We start from the raw sequence: 20,070 nt of genomic DNA, 5'->3' as shown, positions 1-20,070 counted from the left end.
GATTATTTTTTCAGGGCCTGAGCAGTGGGCCTGGGGCTTGCCTGCCATGCACCTGGCCAACATAGTTTCGATCCCTGACACCCCACATCCCCTGAGCCCCACCAGGAGTGATCCCCAAGCCAGAAGACAGTGGTAAGCCCAGAGCACAGTGGGTGTGACCCCAAACCCCAAATGAGATGTGTGCTATATAGTTCACACCCACTAGTTTTTATTTTATATACCCAATCATTTGGAAAGCTGTGACTGTCTCCCCAGGAAGAAACTGCAAAAAATATAACCACAATACTTTAATCCAGAATCAAGTTCTTAAAAAACGGCAGAAAGACTAAGATCATCTAAGTGCCCTGTGGTTTCCTAAATGCTGGCATCCCCCAAGTGATGGTACTTACCCTAGGAGGGAAGACACCCCTGCACACCAGATCAACCCACCAACCCGGGTTTGTTCTCTGTCACCTGGATGTCTAAATTTGAATCCTCATGTGCATGAATCTCTATCGATTTTGTCTAGGCTGTTTCATAGCTCCCAGGAAAAATCCCCTTTTCTTACTTCTTATCTGGGTTTAATCATTTCTCCAGCTAGCCTCTCTCACACAACTTCAACCCTTCTTGCCAGATTTCCGCCACCAACCATCTCACACTGAAATGTAGAGGGAGGACAGCTGGACACTAACCCTCTCCCGGAGAGCTGGACACTAATCCCTTCCCTCAGCCCGCTGGGGAATGACCTGCAGGGGACAGGCCTTCCCAGGGCTCCTGCCGTCCAGCTGAGATGACTGTCAGCACGGGGACATTGGATACCCCTGGGTTCAGAGGCCTGGTGCTTAGTATTTATTCTCCTCCTGTTTAGTGTAGGGTCCTCTAAACAAAGTGTTTACCGTGAAAGTGGTCTTTAGGGTGTGTGAAGCCAGTGTCACCAGGTCTTAATTGTCATCTAGTTGACACCAGTGGAAAGTGAGAGAATGCAAAGCCTTTCCGAAGTGGCTCCTTCCCTGTCTGTGTTTACTCAGCCAGGACCGGCTAATTGTTGTGTTGACAGGCCCGGCTCCAGTCCATGGCTGATGCTGAGGTCATTTCAAAGGCTCATTATGGTTTTCACAGGCCATTGAGGCCATTGTTACTTCACCATATTCTTTTACACCAAGTGGAAGACTTTCAGGTTATCTTTCTTTGGTGACTTTAACTTCCTGCGCAGACAGAAGGTATGTTGGCTGGTTTGCCCTCCAAAAGGGGAGCCTGATGGCTGCTGCCGGCTCACACTTGCTCTGCTACCACCTTGTTGAAACCTCTAGAGAATAATCCCACTTCCATTTCTGGCGTCCCTACAGGTCTTCATTCCTACCCTCCTGTTCTTGGACTTAGAATGACTTTTATAAGTTTACAAAAGAACATTTTGTTCTAAATTTGAAATCGGAGTTTCTCCTCACTGTTTTTTTTCTGCCCTGCCCTACTTAGGCTATTAATGATCAACAGGTTAATGATAACTGTCCTTATAGAGTTTATGTACAGGCTCAACAATAAATACAGTCAAAGACAATCAATAATAACTCTCCTTCCTAGAACACGAAGCACTGTATGGGGAGGAAGATGTTCTCCTTCTCTGTTTACAGACGAGCACAAAGAAAAAACAATTTGCCAAAAGTCACACAACCAGAATGTCTAGAGTCATGTTCACTGCTTAAAAAGCAGGCCATGATGGGGAATCAAAAATCTTCAGGGGAATTCAGAGAAATTAAGACTTAGACAGATGCTGGGGAGGTAGAAGCAGAGGAAGTTCTGGTTCCAATTCCCTCTTCTCTACCTCCAGGTCCCTGTGCTGGTGAAGTGACACCAGCATTCTGAGTAAGCAGGTCCTGTTGCCCACTTCCCTGAGAAGTTCTGCAGAGGTGGCAAGGCCCAAAGCACACGGATCAGAGGAAATGCCTCCCTGTTCCATTGACCCAGTTAACCCAATTTATACCCTTTCTCTTTTTTCTTTCTAATTTGTTCTTATGGTGTAAGCGTTTTATTTTGTTTTATGAATCCATTGACTTCACTTCTTTTGTTGATTTGTTAGTTGAAATGTAGAGGAAGAACAGCTACTTGGTAATCCTCTCCCTCAACTTGCTGCTGAGTGTGACTTGCGGGGAACAGGCCTGGCAGTGCTCTAGAGAAATTTCCAGGTTGATGATCAAGGGTTCTCGGAGACCATGCGGTGCTGGGATTGAACCTGTCCTCCAGCTGGAAAGCGTGCGCCAGGCACAGAGCTTTCTCTCCGGCCCCTATTCTCTTTCTCAACTCCTTCCTCTGAGGGAATTCATTTGACCTTACTCTTTGTCCTTCTCCCTCGACATTCTAGCTTCTAGGTGCATCCATTTGTAACAATAGGAAGGGTTTCACTTTATACCTGAAGGGTATTCCACTGCCCATAGGAGAACATCATTATCCATTCCTCTGTAGGCAAACAGAATGTATAGGTGCAGATGGTGATCTGAAATCTATATAATGTTATACAGATTTACATATACATAACATTATAAACCAATGTTATACAATTTTTTAAAAGGAATAGAAAACCCAAGAGTAGTCTATCCAGCTATATCATCATTCGGATTTGAAGAAACTGTTCAGAGCTACAGGCAACAGAAACTGGACAGGCAACAGCTTAGGAGAAATTCATAACCTTGAGACTAGTTTTGTAAGAAGCATTCCAAGAGCTTCCTTTCAAAGGACAGGAGAAACTTCCCATCATGTGGCATCAAGTATGGCTCTCATTAATTGTGCATGGGTTGTCCTCTACTAGATTAAGAAAGGTTAAATACATACAGCAATTAATCAACATTAATAGACTTTTATTGATTTATTTTCTGATAATTTTATTTGTTATTCCATTAAATTTTATTGGACCCAGTAATATGAAATAAATTTTTTATTTGCCTGCCAAAGTGGCAGACTGGAAGGTAGGAGGGAACCTGGGAATATTGGTGAAAGGAAGGAAATGTTGATGATAGGACTGGTGTTGAAGCACTATATGCCTAAAACAATTCTATTATGAACAACTTAGTAAATCATGGTACCTTAAAAAACATTCCTGAAAGAAAGAAAAAAAGAAATGACTTCCCTGGCCAGGAAGAGAAGATTGTCGGGGCTGAGCCTCTTCCAGGTATAGAATGGGTTAAGAAATGATGTACATCTCAGCAAAGGGAGAGGGCGGGAACTCCTGGGTTACTCAACACTCAGAAACCCTCATAGCTTACATTGAAAAGAGGTGGGGCAGAAAACATAACATTGACTTAGTAGAAAGTTCAAATGCTCTAGTGGTGGTCTAGTCTGAACTAAGGACCAAGGAATTGGAGGAGTTAGTGGGACATAACGAGAGGTATATTCCGTGCACAACTGATCTAGCAAGTGTACAGGATCCGATGCATTCAGTGATGTTTTATCACCCATAGAGCTTTATTGCTTGTAAACTACCTTTCCTTATTACTTGGCATGGGAAGAAATTTTCCTCCATCTTCTTGGAACCCTTGGCTGAATCTGAAGATTAGACAAGGAGATAAATACAAGAGAAGCAAATATATTTATCTAATGTTTAAGTTCAATGTGACATAGGAACCTTTATAAGGTCATGAAAAATCCTGGAATGGGTCCCCTGAGTGCTTTCGTTGTGCTGAGTTTGAGGAAGAGAGTGTTCATGGATAATAGGTTGGGGCAGGGAGCAGAATATCAGTGTGGTAGAAGGAGGAAGACTCACTTGGATCCTGGATGGTTCTTCTGGGCCTCCCTCCATGGAGGACACAGGATGTTCCTTCCTCTGTGTGGGGCAAGGGAGGGTCCCTTTTACTCGAGGGAGATGTAGAGGGAAAGTCAATTTGGTGCCATCTTCGAGGAGATTGCATTCTAAATCTCTCTTATGCTCCATTAAAACACATAATTATTTAATGATAGCTTCTCTCTGATGTTTAAAACTCTTTGCTGTTTGTGTGATTACTTACAGGTCGTGAATATCAAAGGTCAGACCAGTCCAGAGAGTTTGAGTGCTCAGTGGTGTGACCCTTGAAAAATTATATCATAACACAGAGCTGAGATCTGTCATTTAAATTCTCTCTAAAAGCTAGAGAGAAGCTAATGCAGCCAGAAGTCAGGACCGTGGAGGAGAGTGTGACCAGGACACCGATTATCGTGTCTTAAATTGTGACCAGGTCAAGAGACAGAGATCTTAGTTCCCCATCGAATGCCTGTGAATGGGATTGATTTGCAAACAGGGTCTCTGCAGACCTAATCAAGTTCATGCTCAGAATTGGAATTCCCTTACAGGAAAAGGAGAACAGACCAGAGGACCAACGTGGGCATGGAGGCAGACAGATATGCCAACAGGACATCGTAGGGCCGCAGTGTCTCTGATGCATCTTCCAGAAGGCATGGCTTCCTGGTGTCAACTGGGATTTTCTACTCTCAGCCTCCAGGACTGTCAGCCGAGACAGGCTGTTGCTTTGAGTCCGCAGGCCTGAAGGGCTTCCTCTCAGAGTCCCAAGAGCTAGATGTGGTCCAAGTTCCAGGGTTTACATTTAAAGAGAAGGGGCCACTATGACAATGGCAGTTGGAAGGGATCTCCCTGGATGGGAGATGTGTGGTGAAGGAAGGTAAAGGACCAAACTTGATGGCCTCTCAGTATCTGTATTGCAAACCATAATGTCCCAAAGTGGAGAGAGTAAAAAGAAAAGTGCCTGCCATCCATCGAGACTAGTAGGGTGGTGGAGTGGGGGGATATGAGGGTGGTAGGAGGAACTCAGGGGACATTGGTGGTGAGAAATGTACACTGGTGGAGGGATGGATGTTGGAACATGACTGAAACCTGATCATGAAAACTTTGTAACTGTGTACTTCACAGTGATTCAATTAAAAAATTTTTTAAAAAAGAAAATAAATGAATTTTATTCACTTGACCTATCTAGCAACAAAATTTAAGAATAATCAGGCAAGCAAAACTGAAAAATAAATTCTGGGAGTCAAGAACAGTAGAGACAGGGCCAGGAATATTGCTCCATAGTTGGAAGGCTGCCTCATGAGCTGGGGGAGAAGGCAGCTGGAACAGAGACGGGATCACTAAGTCAATGATGGTTGGAGGGATTGCTCAGGATGGGAGATGTGTGCTGCAAGTAGATAAAGGACCAAACGTGATAGCCTCTCAGTATCTGTATTGCAGACCATAATGCCCCAAAGTAGAGAGAGAGTATGGGGGAAATTGTCTGTCATGGAGGTGGGGGAGTGATGAGATGGGAGTGGGATTTTGGGGACGTTGGTGGTAGAGAATGTGCACTGGTGGAGAGGTGGGTGTTTGTTCAATGTATGACTGAAACTCAAACATAATCGCTTTGTAACTGCAGCTCACGGTGATTCAATAAAACAAACAAACAAACAAACAAAAAACCTGGGAGCTTCTGTAGGGTGGATAGTTTTCAGAGCTGGGCACTTTCCTTTGGGTACAGTCAAAGCCAGGACTGCTGGGAGCGGGCTGTCTTCCACGGAATCCTGGCTTCTGGGGACTGGGAGCATTTTGCTTCTCCAAGAGCCATCAAGGCAGAGCTTGTGCGGTGAGAGAGCTTGTGTGGAGAGGAAGACAGTGGACAGACAGTGAACATCTGGAGGAAGCACACGGGGCCAGGAGTGCTCACTGCAGTGAAGCAAGGCCCCTTTCACAGTGTAAATAAAAGAAAACAATAGTTTGCAAATTGAAAGGAAATTTGCCTTCTCCATTCGGGAGCTTAGGGGCTCACATGGCCATCGCTTTGAAGTGGGTGGTAATTAGAACCCGCGGAGGGGGCGGGTGCTGGCTAATGAGGCTCTGTGCCCTTCTGTCAGGGCACTTTTTGTTCCCTAAGGGGCCTCCCGGTTTCTCTTGGAAGCTTCCAGAGAGCAGAGAAAAGGAGAGTGGTCAGGACCAAGGGAGCCCCAGGGAGGCCGCGCAGGCTGGGAGCATCAGCAACTTTCCTTAGAACTGTCACTGGTGTTAACTTCTAACCCATTAAACGCCTTGCGGGAGAGCAGGAGTCAGTGAAGCAGGATACGGCCTATTCCTGGCCTCTCCAGCTCCCTTCCTCTAAATGAATGGAACACAAAAAGCTCACAGGGGGACCAGCTGGGAAGCCTAGGAGGGGACTGGTGTGGAGGGCTTTTAAGTCAGAGAGGGTACTGTCTCTCCACATTTCAACCTTTATCTGCCCTGCCAGCCCACTCTCCATCCATCAGAAGGAAAAGGAAAAGGCCCAAATGATGTGTGAAAAGATTGTGGTGTTGCGAGGTGTAGAGTGTCATCTCCTAGATTTGTCTTAAATACCGTGAACATGTTAATCAACATCGGTGACTCTTTCTTCCAGAGCACTGACTTTTGGGATGCCTTCATCCGCACTGCACATCATTTCTGTTTCTGATTTCCTTTCTGAAAAAGGAAAGGTCACCATCCCCAAGTGTTTCAGGGTCTGTTTTATAAAAGAGGAAGCAGGAAAAGATGAGTTTTTCTGTGTAGAGGAAAGGTGTGACAAATCAAGAAATACCATCTCTCCAGAGGAACATAGCTTTTCTTTGGAATCAGTCAGGTTCATTATTTTGTTTTGAACTAGGAAGGAAATCTTTAATGAGGGAGCTGGAGCTTTGATTTTAACAATAAAATTTGGACGCCTGAGGAATAGTAAGTTTTTTCTAAGTTTCTGGGTGAGGACATGGTTCGGATCTTCACAAACTCAAATCTGTCTGAAAGAAAAAGTTCTTTGGGGGGAAATGGGCCATGCTTGAGGAGTACATAGTTTTTCTTCAGTTTGACTAACGGTGAAAGAAAGTATCAGGAATCGAAGTCAATCTATCACTTATCACTCTGTCGAGATCAAATACATTGTTCATTCATTGTTTTATGCAGTCACTATTAACAGTCAAAGCCCCATATTAAAGTCTCTGTAGTCTCGTGAGAGGTATCAGCACAAGATTAAGGCACCTTTGAGGTGTCTCTGGGCAGAAGTTGGCCCGGTTGAATCTGTCCCTGCGCTTTGGTGAGATTGGGGGGACTAAGTCCCTGGCCCAGAGCCAGTCCCCAAGCCTTTGCAGGGAGACCAGCATGCACCCATTTTGCATCTTTTGGCTCTGTCGCCCCTTAGATGGGCCAGAATTCCTAGTCCCTGAACAGAATTGGGCCATGATCTGCTATTATCTGCCTTTAAGGATTTTGTTTTATCATGATGAAATTTTGGAGGTTGAGAACTTAATCCAGTATTAAAACTGCAGAAGCATTTCTTATCTCTTATCTTTAGGGGAGCATCATTTTTTTAAGGACAGTGCTATTTATTGATTGATTTTTACTTAAATCCTCTATCTCTAGTCTTCGTAAACTGACAGTTGGAACCAGCGTTCCTAACGCCAGGAGAAGAGGAAGTGAGTGGATTGGGATATAAATGCAGCCTTAGCAATGTCCACTCCGGCTGGCCAGCGCTCTTCTGGGTTGGGGTGACAGGACTGAGGTCCAGGGCTGACCGGGAGGCCTGGCATCCCTTCTCCACGCCAGCACTGGTTCATCCCGGTGGTGTCCAGGCAGTCCAGTTGCTTTCTTGCGCTCGACCCTGGCTGAGCCAATCAACGGAGTTGATCTGGACGGGGAGAGGCCACCGGCTCCCCCTTGGCTCGGCCCACCAGCACCCAGAGTGCTGCAGCGCCCTGAGTACCAGGCTGTGCCCGATAGAAACGGACACCTCCGGTCAGAGAAGGGCTCATTAGTTCCTAGAGAGGAAGTGGTTCTGCGTGAGTGTGTGTGTGAGTGTGCGTGACTGTGTGAGTGTGTGTGAGTATGTGTGACTGTGTGAGTGTGTAAGTGTGTGTGTGTGTGTGAGTGCAAAGTGTGTGAGTGTGTGTAACTGTGTGTGTGTGTGTGTGTGTCAGTGGGAGCATTTGATACCTGTCACTGCTTTTTCAGGGAAGCAAACTTGTAGAGTGCTGGAGTGTGGGAGGAAGCTCCATGAGCACTGTACTATGAGTTGATGAAGCAGGCTCCCGATTATCTTCTCTTCAGTCACTACAGCAGTGTCCCTGCTCAAGGGTGGTGTGAACTGACCCCTCTAATTCAGCCATCCTGGGGGTGGGGGCTGTGCATATGGGACCACCTCCCAGAGCAGTTCCAGGCCATGGCGCTCTCCAGGTGTCAACTGCTGGCATTGGTGCATTGAAGTCAGCTGCAGGTGGGAGAGAGGAAAGGCAGGGATGAGGTTGGCACCCAGGAGGGCAGCAGGGGACGGCCCAGTGACCTGCGGGCACTCAGGCAGGAAGGCAGGGCCCAGGCTAGGGCTGCCTCCAGAAGACAAAGCTCAAACCAATGTGCTCCTTTTTATGAGTAAATTCTTTCTACTATTATGATGGTTTTGTTTATACTGTATTAGTACTGTTTATCCTTCCCATAATTTCAGCCCCACACACCCAGGGTCAGTATGTAGTCCTCCCTCCTTTCTCTTACCCGCCCTCCTGCTCCCAGCCCTGAACCAACTATGGCTGTCACTGCCCCCACTATGTTTGCTCTAAGTCTTTGCTGCTAAGTCCATGTATGAGACAGATCATTCTGTGTGTGTCTTTTTCACTCGGGATGACCTCACATACCCTCTAGTTCCCTCTGTGCTGCTGCTAATTGCTTGTGGTGTTTATACTCCATGGAATACTATGCAGTTCTGAAGAAGAACTATACCTCTGCTGTTTAAAATGCCTGCAGCACAGCCTGAGACCAGGCGCCTAGGGATTTGAACAACCTGATCTAAAACCCTGCCAACTTTCTTTGATTCCCAGCACAGCGAGCACTTTGATTTTGTATTTCAATTCTTCAAAAGACCTCTTTCCCTCAAGCAGCCAATTCCAGGAGAATTGGGAAGGAAAGGTCATCTCAGGAGAAATCACGTCACCTGGCGTGATTTCCTTGCAGAAAAATCTGTAGCAGTGAAATTATTGTTCCCTGTCTTCTCTTTTCTCACCTGCCCAGAGGATCCCAGGACTGGCCCAGAGGAACAGAATCTGCTGTCCCTGGGGACAGAGGAAAAGTATATCCAGGGATTGTCCCTGAGCACACACGAGTGAGGGCTGTGGCCTGGCTCATACAGGCAGAGGACTTTCCGTCTCCTCGGTAGAATGAGCCTGAAGCTGACGGGTCTCAGAGTCCTGGAACCCCCTGGGCAAGGACCCTGTGGGACTGAGTGGCAGCTTCTGGAAAGATCTCCACAGGTCTGGTGAGAAGAATGACTGTAGTGCAGCCAAGACTGTGTTTTCCATTAGGTCTGGAACCACCTCAAGGACCCAGGCAGCTGCTGACAAAAGTCAAGTCAGATTCCCTTCTTGCTCTGCGTTCTGAGGGCAGGACATTTCCTTACAATCACGTTGCGCCATTTTTTATTTTTAACAATCACTGGCTCAATTGATCAATTTGCAATGTATCAGAATAAATGTAATTCTCCGTTGATTTATCTTATTATGATGAAAAGTAGAGGAAGTAAGAGGAAGATTAGGGTTTGTTTATTTGTTTGCTTTGTGGTACCTAGGTTGAATAGTTGTTGCGTTTTCCTTATTAAATAAACACAATTATTTTGAAAGGATAATAGTCAGGATGAATCAAGCCAAGTTTAGGCTTAGTAACAAAATCTCAGTAGTCTCTTTTCTTTCTAGATTTTAAGTAGATTTGGTGGGGAGGGGATATCTTTTGGACACAGAAAAAACTTTAAGAAGATAGTTTAAGGAGTTTTTTTTAATTGACTGTCGTTTCCTCTCTTATTAACATGGTAATTAGCCTAACATCGGCATGTGTTACAATGAGTGAGCCCAGCCAGTTGCCACAGCTTCTCGGCTGGGGCAATTTCTCAGTGTTTCCTTGTTTGGATGACTTGAAGAGTTTGAACGAGAACTGGCCAGGTGCTTTACAGAGTGCACCCCGCCCAGCTGATCTGATACCTTTATCATGATGGGACAGGGCCTGAAGAAGAAAGGTATGCAATTCTTCCTTTTCGTTTGGGGGCCTCACCTGACTGTGCTCAGGGTTCACTCCTAGCTCAGTGCTCAGGACACCATGTGGTGTTGGGGATCGAATCCAGGCTTCCAGCATACAAAGCATGTGTGTTAGTTCTTTGAATTACCTTCCCAGGGTCTTGATCTGTTGGAGACTCAACAGAATTTATACCTTCAAATGAAAGACTCTGTGAGTCTTTGGTCTGGGAGTCTATGGTTGAGGCGATGATACAGCTTCTAATTACTGGGCCTCCACTTGGGCCGACAGGGGGCGTCACACCAGCACCCAACTTCCAGGAGCAGGTAAAGGTCATCAAGTGGAGGCTGCTGCCTGAGCTTCTGGCCACTGGACAGCCTGCTTCTTTTCACAGCTCTCCTGGGAGTGCAACTGAGGCTGGAAGTTGTTCCTCACTCTCTCTGGACCTTCTTCCATTACTCCCACAGCTCTCTTACTAGACATGAATATTTTTATTTTTCAAAATAAATCACCATGAGATACAGTTACAAAACTTTCATATTTGAGTTTCAATCATACAATGATTGAACACCCAATTTTAAACTGGAACCTAATACAAAAACTGTAGACAACAAGGCGTGACTTTTAGGACAGGGAATACTTACTTCAGTAATATTATTTCGGATTTTTAATTAGATGTTTGCAAAAGGAACTAGCTTTCGCATAATGAGGAAAAAAGACTTTTCACAAAATTTGTTGATAAGGTGCTAAGGGCTCCCAACCCCTGAGGGAGGTTTCTGTTTATTTGTTTATAAATGCTGGTTCTGTGATGTGTCCTTTCATTTTTTCCCCTCTCCCACCCCCATGACAGCACGCACCTTGCTCTGTGTGCCAGTTGTCTCTTAGAAAATGTCACATTTGGGGCCGGAAGTTGGACATCAGGAAGGATGTAGTTTGAGCTCTCCAAGCCTGCTTGGATCGGGACTGAACATCCTCCACCCAGATCCTCCACCTTCCAGTAGGCAGGGGTCACACCTACCATCTGCCCCCAAGTGCTGTGTAATCCCATCAACGGCCAAGACCCAGAGACTATAAAACCCAGCTGCCGGAAGAGAACAGTGCAGAGTCTCCTGCCCCTGCACCTGGCAGTCCTCGCCGGGGCCCCTTGGGGAGGGGGGGGTTGAATTTCCCTCCCCTCCCCAAACAGAGCTCCGGCTGCTGAAGACCTCCAGAACCAGCCACCACCATGCTGAGACCACTCTACACACGCATGAAGGTACTGGCAGAGGAACAAAGGCCTGCAGGTCCCGGGGCTGAGCTCTCCATGCCTGCTCAGATCGGGGCTGAGCATCCTCCACCCAGATCCTCCACCTTCCAGTAGGCAGGGGTCACACCCACCATCTGACCCCCAGCGCCATGTAATCTCATCAACGGCCAAGACCCAGAGACTATAAAAATCAGCTCCTGGAAGTGCGAGGCCGCATCCACAGCCTTGTGACATCTTATTATCTCATTCTTACTTTGGACAACCTGGCAGGTTACTGAATGTTACCTGCCCACATGGCAGAGTCTGGCAAACTCCCCGTGGCGTACCCAATATGCCAAATACCAGTAACAATGATGGGTCTCATTCTCCTAACCCTGAAAGAGTCTTAAATATGGCACTTTTTAAAATCTCAGGGCAAGGACGAAGGAGACTTTACTGGTGCCTGCTCGAGGCAACCAACGAACAACAGGATGATCATGATCGGGGCTGAAAGTTGGACAGAGGAAGGGTGTAGTTTGTTCTCAGGCATTCCACATGGTTCCCCAGGCTGCCAAGAGTGAGCCCAGAGCCCAGAGCCAGGAGGAAGCCCTGAGCATCGCTGGGTGTGGCCACAAAATCCCAACCCAACACAACCCTCCAAAAAGTCAGATCTTTGAAAGGAGACTCAGGATCAACCTTGGGTTTGAAGAGAACATCACGATTTTTCTCCATTTGAAATAAACTTTTTTTTTTTTTTTTTTGCCTATGTTGTCACTACCTTAAAGGCTAAACTCAGAGGGAAGGTCAAATCTCAGCATTAGCTGAGGATGGAGGGGGGTTCTGGAACATTCTGATTCCCATCCGAGCTGCAGCTGTCCTCATCCTCTACAGTCTATGCTTTCTGCCTTTCTGAGGTGGGTGGAGATGGGGTGGGGTTGGTACCTCCATTTTTTTTTGGTCTGTAGACTTTGCTGGATTGTCTCATTAATTCATTTATGAAACTTGAGGGTTTGTTGATGGTTTCTGTTGGAATCTCAGCTCTTATCCTGGAGATTTTCATGTAAGTGTTTGACGATATAGTTTAAGATATGCTACTGCATGCAAAGAACATGGTTCCTTCCCAGAAATATAGATTCTTTTGATTCTACTCTAGTCTATTCCCAGGTTGTGGTTGATTTCTTTCCTTGGGAAAATCCAAAATGAATTTAATTCCTTAATACTTTTACAGTTTCCACATTCAACTTGTGAGGCAGACAGTTTTCAAACACGTAAAATCCTAAATGCATCCTACTTTGGATGAGTTATAGGTCTTCATTTATCTATGAGATCTAGTAATACAGATTCTGCCATTTTAAAATAAATGACTGTTTAAATCCACCGTTCTTGAGTAATAATTAATCAAATGTGCAATTTTTGTCTTTCCACCTTGGAAATGTGAAGAGAAAAAATGCTATTTCTTCTCTATTTAACAAAGTAACATGATTGTAACATCAGACTAATGAGTCAAACCCTCCAGGCTTTTTGGTGTGGGTCAAAGGAGCTTCTTAAGTGTTGGCATTGTTAAACTCCTTTTGTTTAATTGTTTGAGGAGAAAATGAAGATGGTTGACATCACTTATTCTGGAAACAAAATCCAAGTGTGTTTAAGGAGACAAATGGAGGATGTGACTCCAGCCTAAGGCCTCAGGGTCCCAAATCTTCTTTGCAAATAGAGCCATTCATTAAGTACAACTAGATCAAAAAGTAACAAGACTTGCCTAAATCTTGAGCCTCCAGCCTCCCCTAGCTCCAAGCCAATGAAGCTATGCCTGGATTAACCTCTCAGAAACCAGGAAATTTCTCCCTCACTGCCCTAAACCCATGTCTCCTATTGTCTTGGCTTTTCATCACGGGAATAAATAACAAAGGGTTTAAGCCTGTAAGCTTCTCCAGCCTGGAGGATCTAGCCTAGCTTCGTATTTGACACTTGTTTCCCCTTTCAATGTAAACATTCATTTGGAATCCAATAACTTGGTCCATAGAAACTGTCCCTCTGTCTGGCTCAGCAGTTTGTCTGCACAAATACCACGAAAGCCTTATTATTAGCTGCACAAAACCCAAAGCTGAGGATGACAGTCTTGCAACTGCATTACTGGCCCGTTGGCCCATTTCAAGTCAACCGATTGCAAGGGGCGTTAGCCTTTGAGAAACAACTAAGTAATAGGAGGAATTTAAACAAGTACAGACCGTCAGGTGACTGTCGTTAGACCGTAATTCACAGGACACTATTCTTTCATTCATACTGAATCTTTTACCCAGATTGGAATATTACATGCATTTGACATAAATTTGTTGGCAGGGCACTGGATTGGAAGAGACAAAATAAACAGAACTTTTTGCTGGCTGTGGATAGAAATCATTTCATTCTGAGCCTCCCTTATTGCCCAGATAAGACAGCAATCCCTGACCTTGTCCCAAAGGAAATTTAACACTGATTTGAAAGGCCAGGAACATAGGTCCTTGAACTGAATTCTAGGGAAGGACGAGACTAACATTATTTTTCTTAGAAATGCATGACAAGGAATCAATATGAGGCGCATTCTATGATATCATAATTTGATTTACTGGCTGACCCGCCTGCCAATCAATGGCTGGTTAGGATCCAAGAAGGCTTCACTCACTGGGTGAATCATAAGAGCTGAGCTCTTCTCTTTGCATGCAAAGTTCAGTTGGCATGAGGTAAGGACCACCTCCCCCCAAAGATTAGTTCTGTTAGAATGAAGTAACAATATTTACAAAAATGAAATTATGAGATCAATTCTTATCTGTGATTTCATGGACTAGTAACTTTTCTCTTTACTTTTCTTTTGACTACAATTCAGAATACACAGGGATTTTACTTCATTTCTGAATGTGATTCTCAAATTTAGCTCTACAGTTAGGTAGTTTTCTGGGGAAGGATGGCAGTTCTGATCATTACTAATTGCATTAATTCCTATTATTGTAACTAAAAGGCAGTCCAGAAGGAAGGAGGAATGCTGAAGTTCTCTCCCAAGGATACGAAAGCAATTTGTTCGTGTGCCAACTTCCATTCGCCACTTTTCTCAATGGGAGCTTTTCTATTTGGGTCGGGGTTAGAATCAGCTCTGTAGATTGTGGGGACTAGTGCCCACACTCACAAGAGAAGGATAGGAGCTACTTCTTGGCCAGTTCTGCCAAAGGAACTTTCCATTTTGGCCAGTGTATTGGGTGAAAATGTTATCTTTTAATTTGTATTGCATTCAAAAAATTCTTTTCCAATTAATTTAAAATAGTTTATTTTAGGTACTGTGGTTTACAAAACGGTTTCATACAAAAAACATTCCAGTACCACACCCTCTATCAAAGTGGTTTACAGCTATGGTTGTTGTTGTATAATTCTTTTTCCTTTTTTATTCTTAGCTACGTGATTTTCTGGGGCACAACTGTAAATGTTTCTCTCCCTCTTTCTCTCTCTCTTATTTGCATATAGAAAAGTCATGGATTTATTCCATGACATTATCGGTTCTGTAGTCTGACACTTTACAAGTCTATTGTTTCTGGGAGTCTGTAGTGTTTCCCATGATAGTAACATGCCATCTGCCAATACTGAATGTGGATTCCTCTTTCATAGTCAGGATGCCCTTAATGTCTTTCTTGCTAGTTGTTGTGTCAGGGACTTCTAATCTATATTAATGTATAGTGGTGAGAGTGGGAAAGCTTGTCCTTTGCCTGATCTTAGAGGAAAGACGTTCTATTTTTTCACTACTGAGTATGTTTACTGTGCGTATGTGGTGGACCCGAGTTCGATTCCTCCGCCCCTCTCGGAGAGCCCGGCAAGCTACCGAGAGTATTCGATATGCCAAACACAGTAACAACAAAGTCTCCAATGGAGACGTTACTGGGCCCGCTCGAGCAAATCGACGATCAACGGGAGGGCCTTTACTTTACTTTACTTTATATTGAGGAAGGTTCCTTCAACCCTATTTTTATTAAACATTTTTATCATGTTGTATCATGCCAAGTGCTTTCTCTGCATCTGTTGATGAAACATTTTCTTTTTTCTTGTATTATCTGGTATAATACATCAATTGACTTGCATATGTTAAACCATCCTTGCATCACTGGGGTAAATTATTCTTGGTTATAGTATATGATCTTTTTGGTGTAGATAGTTGGATTTTGTTTGCCAATGTTTTGTTGAGGATCTTTGCAGCGTGTTCCTGGAATATCGGTCTATAGTTTCCTTTCCTATAATGCCTCTGTCTGCTTTCAGTCTTAGGATAATGTTTGCCTCATGGAAGCTATATGGGTGGATTTCTGTTCTTCAACTTTCGGAAAGACCCTGAAAAGAATTGGTATCATTTAAAAGTCTGGAAAAACTCATTAGTTAACCCAACTGGGACTGGACATTTGTTTTGGGGGAGATTTTTGATTACTGTTTCAATTTTTTTGATAGGAATTGGCCTCTTTAGGTGCTATGTCTCTTCTTGATTCAGCTTTGGGAGATTATAGGGGTGTCAAACAGGAAAGAAAATTTGATGAAAAGCTATTAGCCAAATACATAATTGCTGATAAGTCCCCAGAATTGAGGAGGACATATATCTAAGATGCCTAAAGAAACCCAAATTAAAAAAAGAAACCCAAGACACATAAACTCAAGACATCATAAATCTATAGATTAGAAGTCCCTGACACAACAACTAGCAAGAAAGACATCAAGAGCATCCTGACTATGAAAGAGGAATCCACATTCAGTATTGGCAGATGGCGTGTTACTATCATGGGAAACACTATAGACCCCCAGAAACAATAGACTTGTAAAGTGTCAGGCTACAGAACCGATAATGTCATGGAATAAATCCATGACTTTTCTATATGCAAATAATAGGAGAGAGAGAAAGAGGGAGAGAAACATTTACAGTTGTGCCCCAGAATGATAAAAGCCCAAGACAGAGGTAGGATATTGAAAGCAACAAGATCATAGAAAGCAATTACACAAAGGAGCATCCTTAAGAGTCACAGGGCATCTACCTCGTGAAATTCTATGGGCTATAAGAAAATATGGGACGTAGTTGAAAAGCTCAGTGGTGTGAACACCTCAAAACAAAATGAAAATAACTTTCCTGGCACCTCTTTACATAGAAGACATCTAAAGACAAACATTTTAAATTACTAGTTCATTAACATTAACATTTTTAGTTACTCAGTAAAGAACTGCATGGTTTGTCAGTTACATAGGTATAGCACAGAATTTAGAATTGTATATAATCCTGTGTTTCTTGAGTATAGTTTCAGCCGAGGCAGCACACAATGTTTCTCAAATGCGAGTAAGAGCATCCCTGTCCAGTTTTCATAAGGTCATCCTCGATCGTGGGTTTACAGGTCATAAGAATTGCTTCCGGCTTATGATCGCTCACATGGAGAACAACACAACTGCACACAGCAGATTGACACAACCAGCAGTGCATTTAGTTGTCCCTGCAAGTTAGGGAACACTGAAGCCAAACAGGCATCTATACTGCTAGTTAAAGTAGCAGTCACTGGGGCTGGAGGTCAGCACAGTGCTTCAGGTGCTTACCTCGCATGTGGTGGATCCTGATTTGGTACCTGAGCACTGTCAGGAGTGATCCCTGAGCACAGATCTGGGACTAAGTCCTGAGACCTGCTGGGTGTGGCCCCCCTCCCCACAATTCAGTTAATGTGGAAGAAAAAACATTTCTTTATTAGAAATGATTATTAAACTCCCTCTCTAACCTGAAAAATCATCCATGCTCAGATTAGAGAGATAGGAGAGGAAAGTAGAGGGTTTGCCTTGTACATGGCTGACCCAGGTTCGATCCCTGGCATCCCAGATGCTCCCCCAAGCACTGCCAGAAATAAGCCCTGGGTACAGAGCCAGTTTGAAGTCCCGAGAACTCCCCAGTCCCGAGAACTGTCCCAAAAGAAAGAAAAAATTCATCCTCCTGCCATCTATCATCTATCTTGATTATACATCAATTATTTATTATCTACCATATATATGTGTGTGTATAGTAGTTAAATAGACATATGTACATGTATATACATTATAAACACACACAAATGCATGTATAATTTGTACATATATATCTATATACACAGAGGTGCCAATAGGATTAATAGCTGCTGTTAAGAATGAAAGTCACTGCACACCTGAAAACAAAACCTTGTTGACGTTGGATATGTGCAAACAAGGGCATCTCTCTACAAGCAACCCTCCATGAGAAAATGAGCACCTCTAGTGGGTGGACATAGGTCATGGGTTAGAGAAAAGCCTTTCTTTTCCTATTTCCTCTTGAGACTCGGGTGGGAGGGAAATAGTCAATTTGTCTTCCCAGGAGATTTAAGAATAAAAACAGAAGCACAGCGGGAACATAGACACATTATATACTATCTGAAGTGATTGTGCCAGGCTCAGGTTTGGCACCATTAGGCATGCAGCTCGGGAAGAGGCAGTGTGATCTAGTGGGACCGAGGCACGGAGAGTATCACCTCACCTGGGTGGATCTCGGCAAGTCCTCACAAGGCTGCTGCTGGAAAATGGGGAGGGTCTGAAGATGTACCCTGAGCAGCTGGGGCTAAGTGTCGGAGGCACAGCCAGCTCTCCGGAAAAGTCACTGCTAGTTACATGGAGGGAGGAGCTGGGGACATGTTTGTGATGACGAAGCTTTCCTGACTGCTCAGCTAAATGAGAGAGTTTACCTGTGAATGCTTAATTTATATATATATATATATATATGTACATATATAGGCATTGAAAATCAGATGGGCTGGACACATAATGAGATTTGGGGACAACAGCTGGACTAGAGCCATTACCGACTGGATTCCATGGGACGTCAAAAGATTGCGTGGCCGCCCACCTGTGAGATGGTCAGACTTCTTAGTCAAGACCTTGAATGATTCGTTTGAGGGTCTTCATGGTCCAAGAACGAACAGATGCCATTGAGCAACACTAGCACGCGACAGGGACAAATGGAGATGTTACTGGCTCCCGCTCGAGTAAATCCATGAGTAACGGGATGTCAAGTGATCAAGTGATATATATATATATATATATACACATACATATATATACATATATACATACATATATATACATATATATACATACACATATATATATCTATGGGCTGGAGCGATAGCACAGTGGGTAGGGCCTTTGCCTTGCATGCAACCAAGCCGGGTTCAATTCCTCTGCCCCTCTTGGAGAGCCTGGCAAGCTACTGAGAGTATCTCGCCTGCACAGCAAAGCCTGGCAAGCTACCCGTGATTCAATATGCCAAAAACAGTAGCAACGAATCTCACAATATGTTGTGAGATGTTACTAGTGCCCACTCGAGCAAATCGATGAACAACGGGAGGACAGTGCTACAGTGCTATATATATATATATATATATATATATATATATATATTTGAATCACCATGAGCTACGGTTACAAAGCTTCCATATCTGAGTTTCAGTCATACAATGATGGAACACCCGTCCCTCCACCATGCCCATTTTCCACCATACCTTTGCTTTCGACATTTTCACATGATGTCATGAGACCTAAAATTCTTTGAGTTTCTAGACTAGATCCCTGTTATTGGAGGCGTTTTAGGATACATAACAATTGCTGGAAAAATATGACATAAGTTCTTTATTTAACTGAGTCCTGACCTTCTGACTGTAGCTGTCTCGGGAACAACCATTCCAGCTATTTAAAAACGGTGATAACAAGAGGGGCCAGGAAGCATAGACTCAAACTTTTCTCATCACCAAGCTCTCTCTCTCTCTGTCCCCCTCCCTCCCTCTCTCAGTCCCTCTCTCTTTTTTCCTCTCTTACCTCCCCTGTCCGGGCACACAGACTCAGGCAAGTAACTTATTCCTTGTTCCTTAATATTCTTAACAGCATGATATGGGAGAAAAACAGTGTCTGCATCACAAAGCATTAGGAAAATGCTTCTACTGTTAATAGCAAATGAGTCAACAGACTGCCCCCAAAGTATTTAATAAATGTTGGCCATTACCAGGTTTACGACTGGAAAACATTTCCTTTTTTCTTTTCTCTAAATTCACTTTTAAGCTTGTCCATTGACAATAATGCATAAAGTATTCATTAGCAGCCTAGAGTTTATTTGTAATTTACAATCCCAAAGGTAGGTTTGATTTCCTTATGACACTGCATTCTGTTTAACTTCTCTGTCTTGTTTATCCGAAAGTCTGGTTTCCTTTGGAATTGGACTCCCTTAGATTTTGCTCTGCACCCTGCCCTGATTTTGTGGTAAGGGCTGGGTTTGTGTTCTTTGTATCTTCCAGGGGAGTCTTGTGGTGCCCTGATGGCTTTATTTACTGACTGCATTCGATAATTAGGCCATATATTTGGATGGCCCACAGCAATAGTTTACTATCCCAGCTGTGCACAGTTAATGTTAAATTCAGGGGAAACATATATATTCAGTGTTTAGTTAACTGAAATCACAGCAAAGTCTAATGACCCCAAGTAGGAAATCTTTGATTTCTTAGACAACTCTTAGGAGCTATATAACATTTTATAGATTGATTATTCCTATCTTCTATATTTCTGTTGCTTTTACGTACAGATCATTAAGCAGAAATAGCTCTTGTTTCGAACCTTTGTAAATCTTTCAAAGGGATGCTAAGGCAGTCTGGTTTAAAATGTTACACTACTATATTTAATGGGACTGCCTTCTAGGGTATGAAATGAGAAATAAATTATTTGAGGAAATCTAATCAATGATGCTATAAAAATTAATTGCGAAAGACTGGGCTCATTTAACATTTATTCTATAAAAATGGTCAATGAAGAAAAAAATATGGTTGATGCTAGTATGGAGTAAATCTGTCAATAA

This window comes from Sorex fumeus, unplaced genomic scaffold, assembly GCF_029834395.1.
Source record: "Sorex fumeus unplaced genomic scaffold, SorFum_2.1 ptg000008l, whole genome shotgun sequence".
NCBI classification, from domain to species: Eukaryota; Metazoa; Chordata; class Mammalia; order Eulipotyphla; family Soricidae; genus Sorex; species Sorex fumeus.
This window is presented reverse-complemented; position numbering follows the sequence as displayed.